This window comes from Pocillopora damicornis, chromosome 12, assembly GCF_964200805.1.
Source record: "Pocillopora damicornis chromosome 12, jaPocDami1.2, whole genome shotgun sequence".
Taxonomy (NCBI): Eukaryota; Metazoa; Cnidaria; class Anthozoa; order Scleractinia; family Pocilloporidae; genus Pocillopora; species Pocillopora damicornis.
This window is the reverse complement of record NC_142681.1, coordinates 14212992-14232225: the sequence shown is the minus strand read 5'-3', so window position 1 is coordinate 14232225 and position 19234 is coordinate 14212992. Positions and strand designations below refer to the sequence as shown.

General features: G+C 38.4%; 1 pseudogene; it reads left to right on the top strand.

The window, feature by feature from the left end:
* The first annotated feature begins 6059 nt into the window (after positions 1-6059).
* Positions 6060-9067, top strand: LOC149036643 (tetratricopeptide repeat protein 28-like; annotated as a pseudogene).
* Positions 9068-19234: the final 10167 nt, after the last annotated feature.

The following is a 19234-nucleotide window of genomic DNA, read 5'->3' as shown; positions in this document are numbered from 1 at the left end:
ATCTAAAACAAAAGTTAGCCCAGTTTATTGTAATGTCAGTTGTTGTTAGGTTACTGTTTACTTTACTTCACCATTCCACTTCTTCCACACCTTCTCTTTTTAATTATTTTTCTTGTCCACATCTATTTTATGAAAAAAGCAATACTTAGTTTGAACAAGTTTATTAAAAATACTGCACAAGTTATATAACTGTATTAGAAAAGGTTTCTCTGAATGAACAATATTGAACCAAGTGATGGTAACATTGCAAAATTATGAACTTCTACTTTACTGGAAATGGTCAAAGGAAAAACAGTTTGCTAACCAGACATCATTTCTTATTGCTTAGACTTTAACAGGAAAGTTGTATTTCAAGGAGGCTATGGTGTCACTTTTCCAACTTCCTACAGAGGTGAAAGACTATTCACTGTTTACTTAACAAATAGAGAAGCCTTGACTGTGCTCTGTTCTGTTATAAAGCACGCAGGAAGCGGCTAGAGCACGAAAGAAGTGTAGGGAGAAACACGAGACGTAGTCGAGTGTTTCTTCCCACTTCTTGGGCGTCTCGAGAAAAAACAAACCATTAATTTATGAATGACACCCACAAGAAAATGAAAAGTCCATGAGTACAATGAGTCAATTTTCACCACGGATAGCTTACTGTTTAAAGGCAGAAGCCTTAGTTGTACTCTCGATCTCATCGATCTCTTCAAGCAAATCCAACCGTTCCAAAAGGGATGAACACTGAAGCCTGACGTTTTGGTTAAAGAGAGTAAGATGTTTCATTTTTGGACGCTAAAATCCATCATTAGTCAGAAAAGTGTGACGTGCTAAACCGAAATATAGTCACTCAGTTTTTTTTTTTTAGCAATTTTGGACTCGGTCATGCAAATCACCTCCGCTGGAAAATGAAAAGTTCACGAAGACAAGGAGTCGATTGTCACGCAAAGATAGGTTACCGTTTAAAGAAAGAAACTTAGGTTGTACTGTGATCAATCTTGTGATATAAATCAAACTTTTCAAAGACTCAATACTTAAGCTTGGCGTTCCCCATTAAAAATAGAATAAAACTTTTCATTTTTCATGTTCAATTACAATGGGTGATAAAAGTGTGACGTACAAAACCGAAGTACTGTGTACTTATTGATTGAGTGGTAGGAGCGCAGCGAGGTCCTTGCTTGATGACCGAGAGCCAAATATTTTCGCTTCCGGCCCAACCAAACTCAGTCAATAAGCAGTTTATCATATAACCACTAACTGTTGAAAATTTTGACCTAAATAGGACGCAATAGACGGGCATATGAGCACAAATCTTTTTTTTGTCTGTATAAGCGCATAAGAGTCTCGCATAAGAAGATGTGTCATGACACTGCGCGCTCACGAGGAGAGATGTTTTAAAATTCTCAGAAGAACTAAAACTTTCTTAAATTCAATGTTATTGCATACATAGTATAAGCGTGCTTTTCCGTTGATCGGATGCTTCATATCTCCACCGTCAAATGGCTTTCTTCAAACCGTTAAGGTTTTATACAATATATTTCAACCTCATTAGCTAAGATGGTTAACCATTGTTTAATTTGAGAAACTGATGGTTTCCACAATCACGTGATCAAAAACTAAAATCAATCCAATATTGTGACATATTTATCATGCAGAATGTCCTCTACTGATGTCGGTAGAGGCGGCCCGAGCTTACATCTCGAGAAAAAGCAAACGATTAATTCATGAAAGCGTCAGGCGTTTTGTAACTCGATGTTAAGTTACGAGAATTGATCACGTTGTAAAGAATAGTATGTGGAACCAAATATGGTCGATCTGTAGTTATAAAAGTGTGACGTGCAAAACCGAAATAGATTCACTGCGGAGTAAACTGTTGATCGATTTTCCATATCAGTTCATGAAAAGTTGATTGTCGCGCATAGATAGCTTACCGTTTAAAGGAAGAAGCTTTAGTTCTACTGGTATCGATCTTGTAATGAAATTCCAATCTTTGAAAGGGATGGACACAGAAGTCGGACGTTTCCTGTTAAAATAGATTGAAATAAGTTATTTTTACATGGTCAATTCGGTCATTGGTTATAAAGTTGTGACGTACAAAACCGAAATTCATTCGTTTGAGTTAGAACACTTAAATCACTTGAATCTTTTGAGTAAATGCTGATTCGCTCTCCATATCTCCCTCTCATTAAATACTTTTGATCACAGTTGTCATTTTTCCTAATCACAAATTGGCGGTAACAGTGTTTGATAGAGGGTCTTAATAAGATTAACCGTTGGCCGTAAAACGGCCAAAAAATTAGCCGTTAGGCGTGAAAATTGACAAATTTTAACCGTTATTGGCAAAAGAGTTAACCGTAAAAAACATTTCTGGTGACAGCAATGGAAAGATATTAACTGTTAGCCGTAAAAGCCATGGCAACATCCCTTTGCGACCCTCTTGATACTTAGAGAGGTATCCTCTCCTATTTAAAAAATTTTCTCAACTCCTCAGATTCTAATAAATAGTACATAACCTGTGAAATATCTATGGTGTCAGTTGCATATGATAGCAAACAATCACGGTAAAAACCTTTTTGATGTCAGTTATTTACCACTGATTTAAGACGTCGTATACTTCTAGGGGGGTTTCAATGGGGTTAACCAACAGCAATAAAACAGCCAAAAATATTTAAGCGTTAAGCTAAAAATTGTAAAATATTAACCATAAATCGTAAAAAAATTTAACCTCAAGAAAAACAATTTCTGGCAACAACTCATGGAATGATGTTAATCGTCAGCTGTAACATGGCCAAAATTTTAACCGTTAGCCGTAAAAACCATCACCCCATTGAGACCCTCCCTCTACTACAGTGAGCCCATAATTCTCAAATGAAATTCGAAAATGAAATTTCCCCGAATTTCGCTCAGGATTAAATCAGGCAATGTTGACATCAATACTTAATTAAACGGGAGACAAGCTCATCAAATATATGACTTTCATATATTCTTAACCGTCTAAGCTTGTAATTGTTAGTTATATCTCGAAGTCAAGGAAGAACTTAAGTCATATATAATTACTATCGTTCAAATCATCGCTCGGAGTTAGTGCCCTCTTGTTGCAAGCTTCTCGCAGTTGTCTGAGGAAAAGAGAAAACAAAAAAGGTTAGAGCAGCGCGAATTGCCGTTGAGAGTTTTCAGGAAAGTGCCTTCCGGATGCGCGCATCCTACAACGTAACTGTAGTCCAGTCCATTTCCCCCACCTCTCCCCTCCTCAAAAGAAATATGAAGGACTATTAAGTATAACTATTGATTATTACTGAAAGTCAAGCCACCTCCTATCTCTGATGTCATTTGCTTGTTGCCATATTTCCGTCGCTGGATTAACGTCTTCAAAGGTAAGACCAGTGATGTTGTTATTTTCGAGCAATTACCAATCCACTCCGTCCGTTTTTATCTATTAGAACAGTTACTGCCTTTTGTCTTTGATCATGCAAATCACACCCTCAAATTAATGAAAAGTTCATGAATACTATGGGTCAGAAGCCTTAGTTGTACTCTCGATCTGATCGATCTCGTGATGCAAATCCAACCGTTCTAAGAGGGATAAACAATATAGCTTGACGTTTTCGGTTAAACAGAGTAAGATGTTTCATTTTTAGATGCATAAATCCATCGTTAGCTAGAAAAGTGTGACGTGCCAAATGAAATACAGTCATTTAGCTTATTATTATTATTACTATTATTATTATTATTATTATTGGCTTCGATCATGCAAATCACATCCGCTAGAAAATGGAAAGTTCACGAAGACAATCAGTCGATTATCACGCACAAATAAATAAATTTGTCGCGATGCTGGACTTCAAAGCTTTGTGGTCTCACATATTGTTCATCATTCTTATCAGCTAAGAATAGATTCGTTTTCAGTGAAATTCATCTGATAAGTAGGCTCGTTACTTGCTAATAGCCCGCTGCAACAAAATTTTAAATCATTCAGGCCTTATTGTGGACTGTCAGGAAATTTTCCAGGAAGTTGTAACAAAAGGTTATCTTTCTCGTTAGCCTAAGAATTGAACGCTTTAAACTCGACTGCATATAACTTGATCCCAAGAGGCTTCATTGTAAATACGCTCTGACAGCCGGTACAAATCCAGATGGAAAACGATGTATAATGTTGATACAGCAGGCCACTCTCTGCTGGTTTCTTTGGGGAATACTGACAGTACAACATCATTGATTTCCCCAGATTATCAAATGCTCCAATGAAGGGCTAACGCTCGAAACGTCAGATTCAGAAACTCATTACGATGGCCAATTTACATTGCCAACTTAGTTGGTAAAGCCAAAATATTTTGTAATATCCCACCAAAGTTTCTTTAGAAACTTACCCCGTTGATTTATGAATGTGAATGAAGTAGCTGCCTAAGGAGACGTTGGTGATCCATCCTCTCAACATGGCCGGGCCATTTTAGGTTCATCTGTTTTAGCAGACAGTCCAAGTCTCAACACCGTACAATAGAGTAGCCGCCAGTATTGACGCTCTGTACACTTTGCATTTCACACGAACAGACACATGTCGTTTATTTCACAGTCTCTCTCTCAAGTTTCCGAACGCAGAACTTGCTTTTCCCATTGTGAGAGATAGTTCTTCCTCCAGCCATGCATTCTCTGAAACAGTACTCCCGAGGTACTTGAAAGTCTTACACTTGACTAGTGATTCTGTACCAGTACTGATCTCTTCTAGCAGTAATGTTGAAAACTGGAACTTTGGCGGTTGGTAAGGGCATTCTGTCTTCTCGCTGTTGATTTTGAGGCTGAATTGATCGGCTGTTCTCGCAAATTTCTCCAATGAAGATTGCATATCTTCTGCGCATGCACTGTGTGCAGCTAGGGCACTGTCATCGGCAAAGAGCATTTCTCTTACTACCTTCGTCGATGTTTTACTCTTAGCTTGGAGCTGTGCCACATTGAACAGGTCTGCTTCTTTCCTTGTTTGAATGTATACTCCTTCTGAAGTGTCTTTGAAGGCCATCTCAAGCATCGCTGACAGATAGTAGCGAGAAGAGTGTAGGCGCCAGTACACACCCTTGTTTAACCCCGTTGCTTACTGAGAAGTCTTCAGACACTGAACCACTCATTGCCACGTTAGCTTACATACCTGTATGGAGTGTCTCGATCACGTTGACAAACATCTCTGTGCAGCCATATTTCTTGAGTACCTGCCAAAGTCCTTGTCGCGATACAGTATCGAAGGCTTTACCGAAGTCATTGAAGACTACATAAAGTGGCGTGTTCTGTTCGATACACTTTTCTTGAACCTATCTCAAGCAGAAAATCAGAGGTGTGTTCATTGAGCCTGTTCAGAAGTACGCGTGCGAGAATCTTACCTTTATCTTCTTTCACCTCCCCTGTGTTGGTCATTATTGGGGCATACACGCTGAGGAAAGTGGCATACATCTTTCGCTGTAGTGGGAGTCTCATAGTCATTATTCTGTCGTTGATTGACACTGGTTCCTCGTCCTTGTTAACCCGGGCGACGTCCGAGCCGGTATGAGTTGTTTTCTGACTGACCATTTCATGAAACTGCTTGCAGAGAACTGAAGCACTGCTAGCTTTCGCTGGATTAGCAGCACATTATCGGCAGATGAAGGTGTTTCAGTGGCAAGGATAGGCCAAGACAAACTGACTCCAGCATCTGTTGCAGTAACTAACCAAATGATAGGTTAGTTTGTCTCCGCTCTTTTTGAAATGCATTGCACAATGCACCGACTTGCAAAAGTCCGCCACAAACCTTACGACAGGAGTGTTGATCATCTACAAGGATGTCCATTCTCACCCCGAGTAACTGGGAGTGGTCCACCACAGACCCTAAGACAGATACTGTTTTTAATTCTGTCAGGATGCCCAGTTTCACCCTCCATGCTCTCTATGGGGCGGGGTTGCCGGTTGAGTCGACTTCCCGACCCATAAGACGGGTAGTACTGGTTTTTATGGTTATCCAGTAGCAAGCAAACCAATACCTGACCTGACTTGGTGATAAACTGCTAGAAAAACATTTTCAAATGTTCCCAGAACGTTGTAGTGAAAGGATCGATTCTTCGATGATAACTTCCGTGAACATCGCCTTACTAGTAGCCCTGTTCCTGCTAAACTCCGATCGCATTCAGAAAGCCATTGAGATATGCAACGAATGTTTAATTTTGCTAAATAACAGCGATCAAAACAGCAAAGATCAATTTGATTCAGTGCCACTACAATTTGACAGCGACATCTATACAGTTCTTTACAGCGCATATCGTCATATCTCTGACGACGTAAATGCGGCAAGATACGGCAGGAAACTGCATGTCTTCTACAGCAAGTATGGAATTCTGTTTTATAAACTTGGCGAAAACCTAAAAGTGAAGGAATATGTTGCAAGGGCCCTTATCAAATCGACCGAAATTGGTAACAAAAGCGGAGAAGCATCCTATTACGTAAACCTTGGTGCCGTGTTTAAGTCGCTCGCAGAATACGACAAGGCTAAAGAGTATCTCCACAAAGCGCTTGTCATCACAACTGAAATTGGCGACAGAAATGGAGAAGGAACATGTTATGGAAACCTAAGTACTGTGTTTCAGTCGCTCGGAGAATACGACAAGGCTAAAGAGTATCTCCACAAAGCGCTTGTCATCACAACTGAAATTGGCGACAGAAATGGAGAAGGAGCATGTAATGGAAACCTAAGTACTGTGTTTCAGTCGCTCGGAGAATACGACAAGGCTAAAGAGTTTCTCCGAAAAGCGCTTCTCATCACAACTGAAATTGGCGACAGAAATGGAGAAGGAGTATGTTATGGAAACCTAGGTAATGTGTTTCTGTCGCTCGGAGAATACGGCAAGGCTAAAGAGTATCTCCACAAAGCGCTTGTCATCAAAACTAAAATTGGCGACAGAAATGGAGAAGGAACATGTTATGGAAACCTAATTACTGTGTTTCAGGCGCTCGGAGGATACGACAAGGCTAAAGAGTATCTCTACAAAGCGCTTGTCATCACAACTGAAATTGGCGACAGAAAAGGAGAGGCAACTGACTACGGAAACCTAGGTATTGTGTCTCTGTCGCTCGGAGAATACGACAAGGCTAAAGAGTATCTCGAAAAAGCGCTTGTCATCACAGCTGAAATTGGCGACAGAAATGGAGAAGGAGCATGTTATACAAACCTAAGTAAAGTGTTTCAGTCGCTCGGAGAATACGGCAAGGCTAGAGATTATCTCCACAAAGCGCTTGTCATCACAACTGAAATTGGCGACAGAAATGGAGAAGGAGCATGTTATGCAACCCTAAGTACTGTGTTTCAGTCGCTCGGAGAATACGACAAGGCTAAAGAGTATCTCCACAAAGCACTTGTCATCACAACTGAAATTGGCGACAGAAAAGGAGAAGGAGAATGTTATGCAAACCTAAGTACTGTGTTTCAGTCGCTCGGAGAATACGACAAGGATAAAGAGTATCTCCAAAAAGCTCCTGTCATCGGAATTGATATTGGTGATAAGAAAGGGGAAGCATCACATCTTGCAAACCTTGGACATCTCTCTGCAATTGTTGGAAATTATGAAGTTTCGGAAGTATGCTTGGAGAAAGCTTTATCCATATCCAGAGATATTGGAGATAGAAGACAAGAGTTCCGAATCCTTCAATATTACGCCCTTTTGTATTCATTTCAAAATAAAATCAAAGACTCCCTATCATTTCTTCATTTGTGCATTGAAAAGTACGAGGAGCTGAGATATTTCTTGGGGGCCAATGATGAGTTCAAAACATCATTTCTGGAGCACTCAGGAATATTTCCCTACAATCAGCCTAGTACTCTGCTTTGTCATACCGGAAATGCCCTTGAAGCTCTCTATGTTGAGGAGTTGGGTCAAGGAAGAGGTCTATCAGACTTGATGGCAGACAAGTACTCGGTTGAAACGCAGATCTCTGCTAATCCACAATCTTGGTTTGGCATTGAAAACAGTTTTAGAAAGAAAAATAACTGTGCTTGTCTGTACATTTCTTATTTTAACAATCATCTGCATTTGTGGATCTTGAAAACAAGTGGAGTCCACTATAAAAGATTATCGCTAGAAGAGAATCTAGTTCAGGCTGGGTTGCCCAAAGATTTGCCTCTGAGTGAGTTTTTGGCTGATAGTTTCCGGAGTCTTGGTATTTTACCCACTGAAGATTGTGAAGATCGGTCTTTAAATATGGTTGAATTGGAACCTCTCTCCCCCGAACAAAAGAGCCTAGCAAGAATGCGACTCGTGGAGGAGGACGAGGACAAGGAGGTCATTTCAAGTCTATCTTTGTGTTACAAAGTGTTTATTGCCCCTGTTTATGATTTACTTGAGGAACCTGAAGTCATTATTGTTCCTGACCGCAGTTTGTACAAAGTTCCCTTTGCTGCCCTGAGTGAAAAGAGGGAGCCCAATACCTATCGGTGACTCACAGGATCCGTGTCATTCCTTCTTTGACAACACTCAAGATCATTCAAGATAGTCCACAGGACTATCACAGCAACACTCATGCCTTGATAATAGGCAATCCCAAGGTTGATTGGCTGCTGCCATTGCCATGCGCAAGAAAGGAAGCGGAGATGGTCGGACGACTGGTGGGTGTTCCGCCTCTAGTAGGAGAGAAGGCAACGAAGCAGGCGGTGCTTGAGCGGATAAGTTCAGTGAGCCTGATACATTTTGCTACTCATGGTAACGCCGAAAGGGGAGAAATTGCCCTCTCCCCCGTTCCTACTTCCAACAGTGGAAACGCTACCCAACCAAAGGAAGATTACATGTTGACGATGGCTGATGTCTCACGAGTGAAAGTCAGAGCCAAACTGGTGGTACATAGCTGCTGTCACAGTGGAAGTGGAGAGATAAGAGCCGAGGCAGTTATAGGAATTTCCCGTGCGTTTTTAGGATCCGGAGCTCGCTCGGTGTTGGTTGCGCTGTGGGCCATTTCAGACAAAGCAACGGAGAAGCTGATGAGTCGGTTCTACAAACACCTTGTTGAAGGAGAAAGTGCCAGTAAATCCCTTCATCAGGCTATGAAGTGGATGAGAAAAAAAGGCTTGACTAACGTGTCTGAGTAGGCTTCGTTTACGCTGATGTGAGGCTCGAGTTTGACAAGCAAAGGTAAGACTCAGTCCGAAAAGATATTTCTAAATTTGAAGTTAAATTGGGTGCGAAGGTGGCTATGGTTTACTGGTTCCTATCTGTGGGCGGTGATCCTTTGTTACCTTGAGCATCAAGGCTACTATGACATCTATATCTATCTATCATCTATCTATCTATCTATCTATTTATCTATTTATCTATTTATCTATCTATCTATCTATCTATCTATCTATATATATATATATATATATATACATACATATATATATATATATATATATATATAACCGCAGACAGTACTGTTTCGGCCTTCTGGGCCTCATCAGTGCAGTGCTGATGCTAGGATATATATATATATATATATATATATATATATAAATGAATGTGGAGGTAGAGTCTACCTTAGCATTAAGTGCTCAATGCTGTTTGTCAGTAGATAGTGATTGAAATAAAATATTCTGATGGATGTGATCTTTTGGTTAGGTTGAGTGAGGAGTACTGTGTGTGGCAGTGGAGGCAGATGGTGCGCCATTTGGCAAGGATGACACAGTCACTGCATACTTAGTTAGCTTTCTCAACCTGCTGAACAGCGCACAAAGTTGTGATGATAATAATTTACTCCTTCGTGCCAACTGTGAAGAAGATCATCCACTCATGAAATCTTACTCAAATCACCTGAGGGAAGAAATGGAACAGATTGAAGAGAAGACATTGACCACTGAGATAGTGTGTTTGTGTTCAAATTTAAACTGATACCATCTGACATGAAATAAATGTCATCCCACTTACGAACTATAGGATATAGGAACTTCTGAAGATCAACTCTCTTTCAAAGGGCTCAGTTGTGAAACTTCACATTGGCATTTGTTGTCGTCGAATTCAGAGACGCAGTTTCTATTTACTCAACAGTCGAGGTGCACATTGACCAAGTGGAAAAGCTAAAGACCTCACTCCAACACTTTTTCAATGCCAACTGTTTGTTGCTTAATGGTGTCACTTCTACTGTGAGGACAGTTGGACACAAAGGGTAACATCTGGACAGGAAGTTTAACATCTGAGGCTTTGCTATGGATTAGGCCTCAATTCAATGCAGGGTAGAGAGGCAAAGCATGTCAAGCTGGCTTAGTATGGGGAAAACAAATGCAATGTCAAAAAGAGCTTACAGCGGTGGAGAGTGTTTAAACACAAATTTGTCCACAAGATGTGCCTGAGAGAAAGGGACCCCAACAGCATTGGTTATTACATCAAAAAAAGGAAAATCAGCGATTCTTACATTCCTAGGAGAGTTTGAGATTGTGACCACAGGTTTTGCTATTGTGGACTTTCAAAGTCAACTGTTGATAATGAAGGGTGAGATTTGCTCAAGTGATGTCATGAAGGCCATCAAGCAAAGTGTTGCAGGTGGAAAAATTAGTCCAGAACTCAAACAATTTCTTTAGAATTAGATGTAGGTTATACAACGTTTTATTATGGTGCAGTATCTGAACAAAGTGTCACTTAAGTTCCACCAACATAACATTAAACTTGATTACACAATTATTTCTACACATACATGTATGATCCAAAAAGAGGCTTGGTAGTTTATTTCAATATTCAACACAGCCCAAGTTAATATACAAAAAAAAAACATCTTGAAAAATTTATCGGTCAAGTCAAGTTTGTCCACATATGATTAAAACCAATGGAACTAATTAAACATACACCTTTGCATCTGTTTGTTCAGTGCTGCAAGATGCTGCTCACATTCCAGTATCCTTAAATGAAATTTAATGATGAGAACTTCACCACCTAACTCTGCGCCAACAGAGGAGGAAACTTCAGAGGATACCCTCCTTCACAGCCGTTAAAGTCGACCTTCAATAAGAATTTTGCCATACATATTGTGCCGCTTTTCTTTTTACCACAGGAATTAGATGGACCAAATGTAAGTAGGGCAGGGGAAAAACTTACCTTAGATCCAGTTAAATAAAAGAGATCGAACCGATTATATTCAAATTCTTCCATTGATGTTCACACAACAGGAATTGCTGTGGATTGCTCTAAAGCTATTGACAGTTATCTCTGTAACAGAAGGATGGCTGAACAGGCATGCACTAATAGTATCTAATAAAACTCTGTTTGTTTTGTTTCAAAACTTTTATAGCTAACTTCTGTTGACTTTGATTTTCTATTGTCGAATAAACAATGTTATAATGTGAATAAAATATTTGGGTTGTTGCTAGACTTGAAATTTGTGAGTGTCTTTTGAAAGACCTTCAAATTATTGACAGATGTTTCCATAACATGATAATGAACCATAGCTGGTTAAGCATTTTCGGTTTTCAGATGAATTTTCATCTTTGTCATGGCTAATTCCTATAACTTGACATGCTCTGCATACAATCAAATCATCATGAGTGATTTGAAATGAAACTGTTTACATTCCGATACATACACACTGATCAGAGCACTGGATCAGAGGTTAACTTGAGTGTTTCCTACTTTAAAAAGCTCAAACCGCTTGAAATTGGGAACCTCAATTCTCAAGCCTTTTTTTTAAATACTCTTGTAATGTAGTAGTTACTGATAATTTTTCTTTAATTCTTATTCTTACTTTATTATATCTTTAGAATAACTTTTTCCCTAACTGATTTATTTTTTAACAGAATCTAAAATGATTTGATGATCGATAAAGAATATCCTTTTGATCAAACGCAACTTTATTTCACTTTTATAATTAACTTTTGTTTTGTCAGTGCTACACAACAAGTATAGCAAGTGCTACACAACAAGTATAGAGTCTACAGATCTCCTCAGGTGAAACACTTGTGCAAACTGAATAAGCAAAAGCAAAGGTAAAACTTTTAAGTTTCTCACTATGTTAATGAACTTTGGGGAAAGCAGAAAATGTTTTTCCATGCACTCACAGACACTTGAGAAATTGCTCGTTGGTTATTGTGCAAATATCATAGTATCCTAACAACAGTCTGATCACACAAGCATTGTGATGCTCTGTATATCTTATTACTTTAATCAAGATTCTCCTGTCAATTGCAAAGCCCAGTGCAAACTTAAGTAAAGTCCAATTTTGGAAACCAGTCAAAACAAACTGTTCACAGTTGAACAAAAACTGGCATAGAACAAAAGTACATTATTATATGATGACATACTACTGCACATTTCAAATAACCCCTTATAGTTGAAAATACTTCGCTTGATTGGCAAGCATTCCATCAGCTTTGAATAGTGATGAGGATCTTCACAATTTTATGAGGGTGATTCTATTAATATACTAATACAATCGTGCATAGTCATGGTCTCCATACATCAAAAAATGGGCAAGGAAGAGTTATCTTCAAAATCACAATGTAGGGAAAATTTAACAAAAGAATTGTCACCAGTTTTATGGTCCAAACTTAGAGAAGATTAATGAATGAACAAAGGCATTTTTATCATCGTTTTTACATTTGTAACTATTTATAAAACACTGGACTCCAACTTGAAAGCATTTTGTGCAAGCAATGTGCACTTCTTTGACAGCTCCTATCGGAAAAACTTCAAATTCCAATTATGGTTTTTGGTCCAAAATTCAATAAATCTGCATGTGCCAAAGGATGCTTCTTAGGCACTGAATATACCCCTCATGGGAGGTGGCAATTTTCCAGCAGTTAGGCAGTCATGATGCATAGAAACATAGCTTCAATGACCTCAAATCATCTGAAGTCAAATTTTCCAAGCTTCTTTTAGGGGAAACTTTATTGAAGGTTCATAAGAATGCTACTGATGTAAACCAATGTGGTAAATCACGGATTCAGTTTCCTCACAAATTCAGTCAACCCAGCCAAAAGACCACATCCATCAGAATATTTTATTTCAATTACTATTCACTTATAAAAGACCTTTATAGGTAGTTCTGTTAGTTTTTGAGAGAAACCTTTCAGGATTTGCAAATTGCCTTTTTTCCTTTCAATACATGTCTTCCCGCTTAACATAATCCTTTATCAACTCAGCTACTCTCCAGGTAATTAGTGGTTCACAATACAAAAAAAGAAAGATGATATTTTACATGACTTGTTCAGACGCTGGAGATGCAAGACTTGTGCCAACTCACTTACCACTTCCCTCAGGAGAATAGTTGTGATTAATCATGGAATACTCTGTCAATCTCAATCCCAAGTGACAGCCACACTGCCAACTAAACACTGGTTGACAAAGAAGAGCAGAAGATGCATTTTACATGTGAATCTTCTTGGCAATTATTGATCGATCACTTCAAAGTTTTTGTATCTACGGCAGAAAGGCCTGCTTAAGTTGATCTACTCCAAAATCATTTTCAATATGCAAGCAGTATTCATGGATACAACACCAGATATGCTCCCAAAAAAATTATGTAAACCTTGAGTGTACAATAACTCTGGAGAACAAGCATTTGCAAAGAAAATAAAAAATGACCTTGACAAAACAATAGAGAATCTCGATAAGGGAACATCGAAGTCATCACTGAAAGTCCCACTCTGAAACCAGAAGTGCCAGCGCCCACCCAAGCAGAAATGGAAAAGTTTTAATCAAAAACAAAGCCTGCTTTTCTGAGCATTTTACCCCGTATGCTGACCAATACATATTACCCAATCACAAAATCCCAATCCAAACTTAGCGGCTATTTAGCCTCCTGGCTCTTCATTTGAACTATTCCTCAGTGTTCTAAATATTTTGTATTTTAAATTTGTAATGTACAACAGTGTATAAAGTATTACATTTTATGCGTAAAAAATGGTCACTGAGTCACCAGGAATTGAGACCAATAATTTCAGACCCAAAATACAACTACCAGCCAGAAAAAGGAAACAAAAATTTGCTTCATATGCCATTTAGACAGCAATCTATGAAGGTCAGTATATCAAAGTAAACAAGTGAAAAAAACTTTGTAAAAGTGAGCAAAGAGAACTAGATGCTGAGCGCCATGCATTGTCAGTAATGCATATGCCCCTTGGAGATTTAATAGAATGATACATAAATTCAAACATTTCCTTTAAGGAGGCATACTTTGCCTTAACTATTTAGATCACCTCTAAAATATGTTATGAGGACCAGATGTTAGTGTATAATCTCCTTTTTTGCCATCTTTTCATCCCCTGAATTTCTGTTATTCCCATAAATGCCAAAGTAAATTTAAACCACAAGGAATATATATAAAATATGTATATCCACGCCTTTTATTCAAATCTGCAAATAGGCGTCATGGTAAATTTCAATTCTCTGTTCAATTGTTACACAGTAGACAACTTCATTACGTTTCTTGAGTGATGACAATTCAGGTTGGTGGAAGATAAGTAACATTTCTTTGAAGCAGAGGTTGCATCTTTTGCTTGCGCTGTTGTAGGGTGATCTTCATGAAAGGATGCGCCATGAAATAAAGTGGTCAATGTTATTTTCTTGAAGGGTCCAGATATGTTTGCTGAGTTCGGTAGAGTTTCTGTTTTTTGTGTGTTAGAACGACGCGGTGTGGTTTCTGTATCTAGTCTTGAAGTCGTTTTCTGTAAGTCTGATGTATGTCTCAGCGGTGGTGTTGTCCTCACGTGCGACAGTGGCTTGGTAGATTGGTGATGACTGGAAGCAGTTTCCGTTAAGTGGACATGTGATCTTCTGTCGGCAGCTGCAAGTTTTGCTGTCTTTTGTGTTGGTGTTATCTATGGTGTCATTGATGTGTTTGGATGAATTTACAACGCATTTGTTGTGGTTGTCCATGATCTGTTAAGTGTTATTCATGCCGCTGTAACTGATTTTGATTCTGTTACGATTAAAGATTCTTCTGAGTTTGTGGTCTTTCGAGAAATGCTTGTCTACTAGGGCAAAGAATTTGTGTCTAATATTGGTGCTGACAATTTTGCTGAATGGGGGGTTGTACCAGAGTATGTTGTTCCGTTGTCTGCTTTTTGGTTGTTAGTTGTGGGTGGTTCGTAATGTAGAGTGTACCAGTATCCGCATTCTTCGAGTGCTTATTGATATGGAGCCGCCCCTCCATATCAAAAAGCATTCATCAAGTGCTTTTTGATATGGAGGAGGGGCTCCATATCAAAAAGCACTCGACAAAAGCGGATACAAGTCCACTCTACATTATGAACCACCCATAACTAACAAACGAAAAGACAGTCAACGGAACAACATACTCTGGTACAACCCCCCATTCAGCAAAATTGTCAGCACCAATATTGGACACAAATTCTTTGCCCTAGTAGACAAGCACTTCCCGAAAGACCACAAACTTAAAAGAATCTTTAATCGTAACACAATCAAAACCTGCTACAGCTGCATGAATAACACTAAGCAGACCATCGACAACAACAACAAACGCATTTTAAATTCATCCAAACCCTTCAATGACACCGCAAATAACACCAACACAAAAGACGCCAAAACTTGGAGCTGCCAACAGAAGAACACATGCCCACTTAACTGAAACTGCCTCCAGTCATCACTAATCTACCGAGCCACCGTCACACGTAAGGGCAACAGCACCACTGAAACGTACATCAGACTTACAGAAAACGACTTCAAGACTAGATACAGAAACCACACCACATCATTCCAACACACAAAACAGAAACTCTACCGAACTCAGCAAACATACCTGGACCCTTAAAGAAAATAACATTGACCACTTTATTTTATGGCACATCCTTTCATCAAGATCACCCTACAACAACGCAAGCAAAAGATGCAACCTCTGCCTCAAAGAAAAATTACTTATCATCCACCAACCTGAACTATCATCACTCAATAAACGTAATGAACACGTGTCTTCATGCCACCACAGAAACAAACAATTACTGTGTATATTAACAATTGAACATAGCATTGAAATTTCCCGCCATGCCTTTATGCAAGTTTGTAAATTATATAAATGATGGTTATGAATATTCTTCACAATAAAATCCCCTGATGAGTGAGTAATCACGAAACAGGCTTGTAGGGATGAAAGTATAGTCTCTGTTTTTTCCCCTATCTCATACATATTGCGCTCTACTTCTACGTATCAAGCACTGTACAGCAGAAAAATCAGATCACAGACTTCCTATATGTATATCTATGTATAGTTTTACGTGGGGCACATGTCTTGAAGGGGAGCTCAGGAGATAGATCTCTAGCAAGCTACAATCAACCTGACAACTAACTTGCCGAGACTTTTCTCTTGAGGTAGTGATTGTCCTCTGAGATGACCAGTAAAAAGTACTAAACCATTATAGAAAGAAAAGAAAGGCAAACTAGAGAAACACCCCCTGTGAATAAAGTTGTTGAGGCAGACTCCTTAATTAATAAAATGCCTTGGACACTCCACTCCACCCCACCAACAAGGAATTGTTAGGTCTCTGAGGATAATCTTGACTCCTATGCTCCCTCACTCTGGAACAATTTACCAGACCAAATAAGAACTGTAGCATGCTTAAGTTTCCTTAAGAGTAAAGTTAAGACATTTTCAATGAGTTATTCCTTTTAGCTTTCAAACACCTCAGATTTGTTCCTGAATTAACAAATATTAAACTTATAATGTAATTTACATATGCATTAGCAACTTTAATAGGTGCTTTTGGTACATTAGTACAAATAACAATTATCATCACCTTTTTAACGCAATAGTTTTACCAAATTTTTCTTACGCTCTGCTGGTTTATGGTGCCTCAGATTCCGATCTTTCTGTAATATAGAATTTTTTAGACCAGTGTATGAAAAGAAAGTTTATGTCCAAGAATGTAAATATCAGGGATTTGCTAGAGAAGGCGGACAAGACACTCTACAAAAAAAGATCGAATGACCCCGAATGCCTGTTCTTCCAGTTTTTACCTAAGGAAAAGAACATGAGGTACAATCTTAGAAATACGTCAGTCTCTGTCCCTAGAATCTACACTGACAGATTTAAGAACGTTTTTAGTAACAGAATAATTTTTAGATATGATATGTAAATAGTTTTTTTTTAGTTTATATTGTAACTTAGGATATGTGATTTTATCTTAAGAAATAAAGATTATTATTATTATTATTATTATTACTATTATTATTATTATTACTATGATTATACAACACCCGATACATCAATAAGGTCATCTTTCTTTGAATCTGACATTGATCGACCAATCTGTGAGTCTAGATTCAACCTGGCTTTATCAGACTATTGATCATAAAGCTCAGATGAAGAAAGGGATTTTAAAAGAAAAGGATATAAGCTAGTATATCTAAGCCCGTTTTCCTCAACTATCTCTATTATTTAACATGTGTTCAACTTCAACTGTTCTGAACAGTTCTCTGAAAAATGTTTCAATTTTATTGTACAGTTTCTGTTTGACTATGTGCACAAGACAGTAGGTACATAGTTGTTGATTTATTGTTTGGCAATGTTTGCTCTATTATAAATTACTTCAGTGATTCAATCAATACTATTTTGCTTTCTGCTTGTCCTGTATATCTAATGCCCTACAATTTCCTTAAGGCAAGTGTTTTTCACATGAAAAAGCCAGTTGGAGGGCGTGGCCACCTCAGACAAACAAGTAAAGAAGATTCAGAGATACCATGGTCTAACCATTACACATAACGTTCTGTCAACCTCAAATCCATCCGATAGTGAGATAAATGTAGCTGTTTACACCATGAAAAAGAACTTGATGGCCATCTTACACCACTCTATCCAAGCTGGAGATCCAGCAAAGAAACTCAGATTTTGTCCCCTTGACGAGAACTCCTGGTTTGACTGGCAACAAGAACGTTGACCGATAAAGGGATAACTGCTTTCCCCAGGTTTTTGTGGAATTGTTGCACCCCACCCTCGTGATGTCAAGTTACACAGAACTGAAATGAATGCATCAATTATCTGGTTTGGGTTCAGTGCCTAAAACATAAATGTCCTGATGTGAAAGTGATTCCCTGTGCTGTGGTTTCTACAGTGTTACATTTTTATCATGGAACTGTTAGCTGCCAAAGATATCATCAAAGACCACCATATTTTCACTCACTCATTTCAATTTTCACTAGCTTGTACACTTGTAGATTTTAAAGCGTGTTGTAATTCTAAATAATTTTATTCGTAATTTAGTCTGTACTTTCCTAATAACCATTATAATTAGTTTTTATAATCATTAATTGCAAGTTTACTCAGAATAGTCTTCTAGGAGAGGAAATAAACTACTGCATGGTTACTCTAGGAGACTGGAAAGACACAAAGGCAAAGAAGGTTCAAGTTAACCAGCAAGGAAAGCAATTCTAATTCAGGCCAAACATGCAGATGAGAAATAAATGCACCCACCCAATCTCCCTACTTGGAGACTTGAGGCTATTAAGGAGCAAATGGTAGATCATGAAGACATTTAGTTAATACCATAAACTCATCTGAAAGTGGCAATCCCTTCTTCCACAGTTACAAGTTCATGCATATCTTTGCCTAGTGATCCTTTTTATTCTTTATATTCCCCTTTGGGAGAGCCTTCATGTGTCTGCTTTAAATGCCAAGGTTAAAGCTACCACTCAAGCCCCAACCAAAGTACAGAACATGGAAAACTCAAACCTTCCAAAGACTGTTCACAAGAATTGACAGACACAAAATTAATGTTCTTTAATACCATCTGTGTATGGAAAAGACAGTTCCTAGTTTTAACTAGTCATAAACGATTTTCAATGAGTAAATATCAGTTTTACATAAACTACGTCTTAATTAGTAAATTTGATACTGATAAACATAGATTTTGCAAATTTTACCATGTATAATAGTTTTTAAGGACCATGCATGTTAAATTTTTTCCAAAATTACTTTAAATTTTCTGCAATTCAGCTTACTAGCTGCAATGTGATATTGTGTGCATATTTTTTGCCTGATAAATCCACTAAATTTATCAAATATTTATCCAGCTAAGAGTTCTGCTAAAGTTAATCCAACAACAAAGATAAGTCCACACTGTTGCACCCCTCAGACCGGAAGTAGCTTAATACATTAACCAATCACAGAGACGCCATCAGCGACACACATGCCTCAGCCTTGAAATCAATAATTGAATAATTCCACCGGAATTTTCAAGATCAAAGTGCCAAATTCAAGGTGGTATTAACTAGCTGTGGTTCTGGCCACAACAGAAAATGCTGAAAGGCTTGGCAAAAAAGCTTGTTTAAGTCTTCCAAAAGGG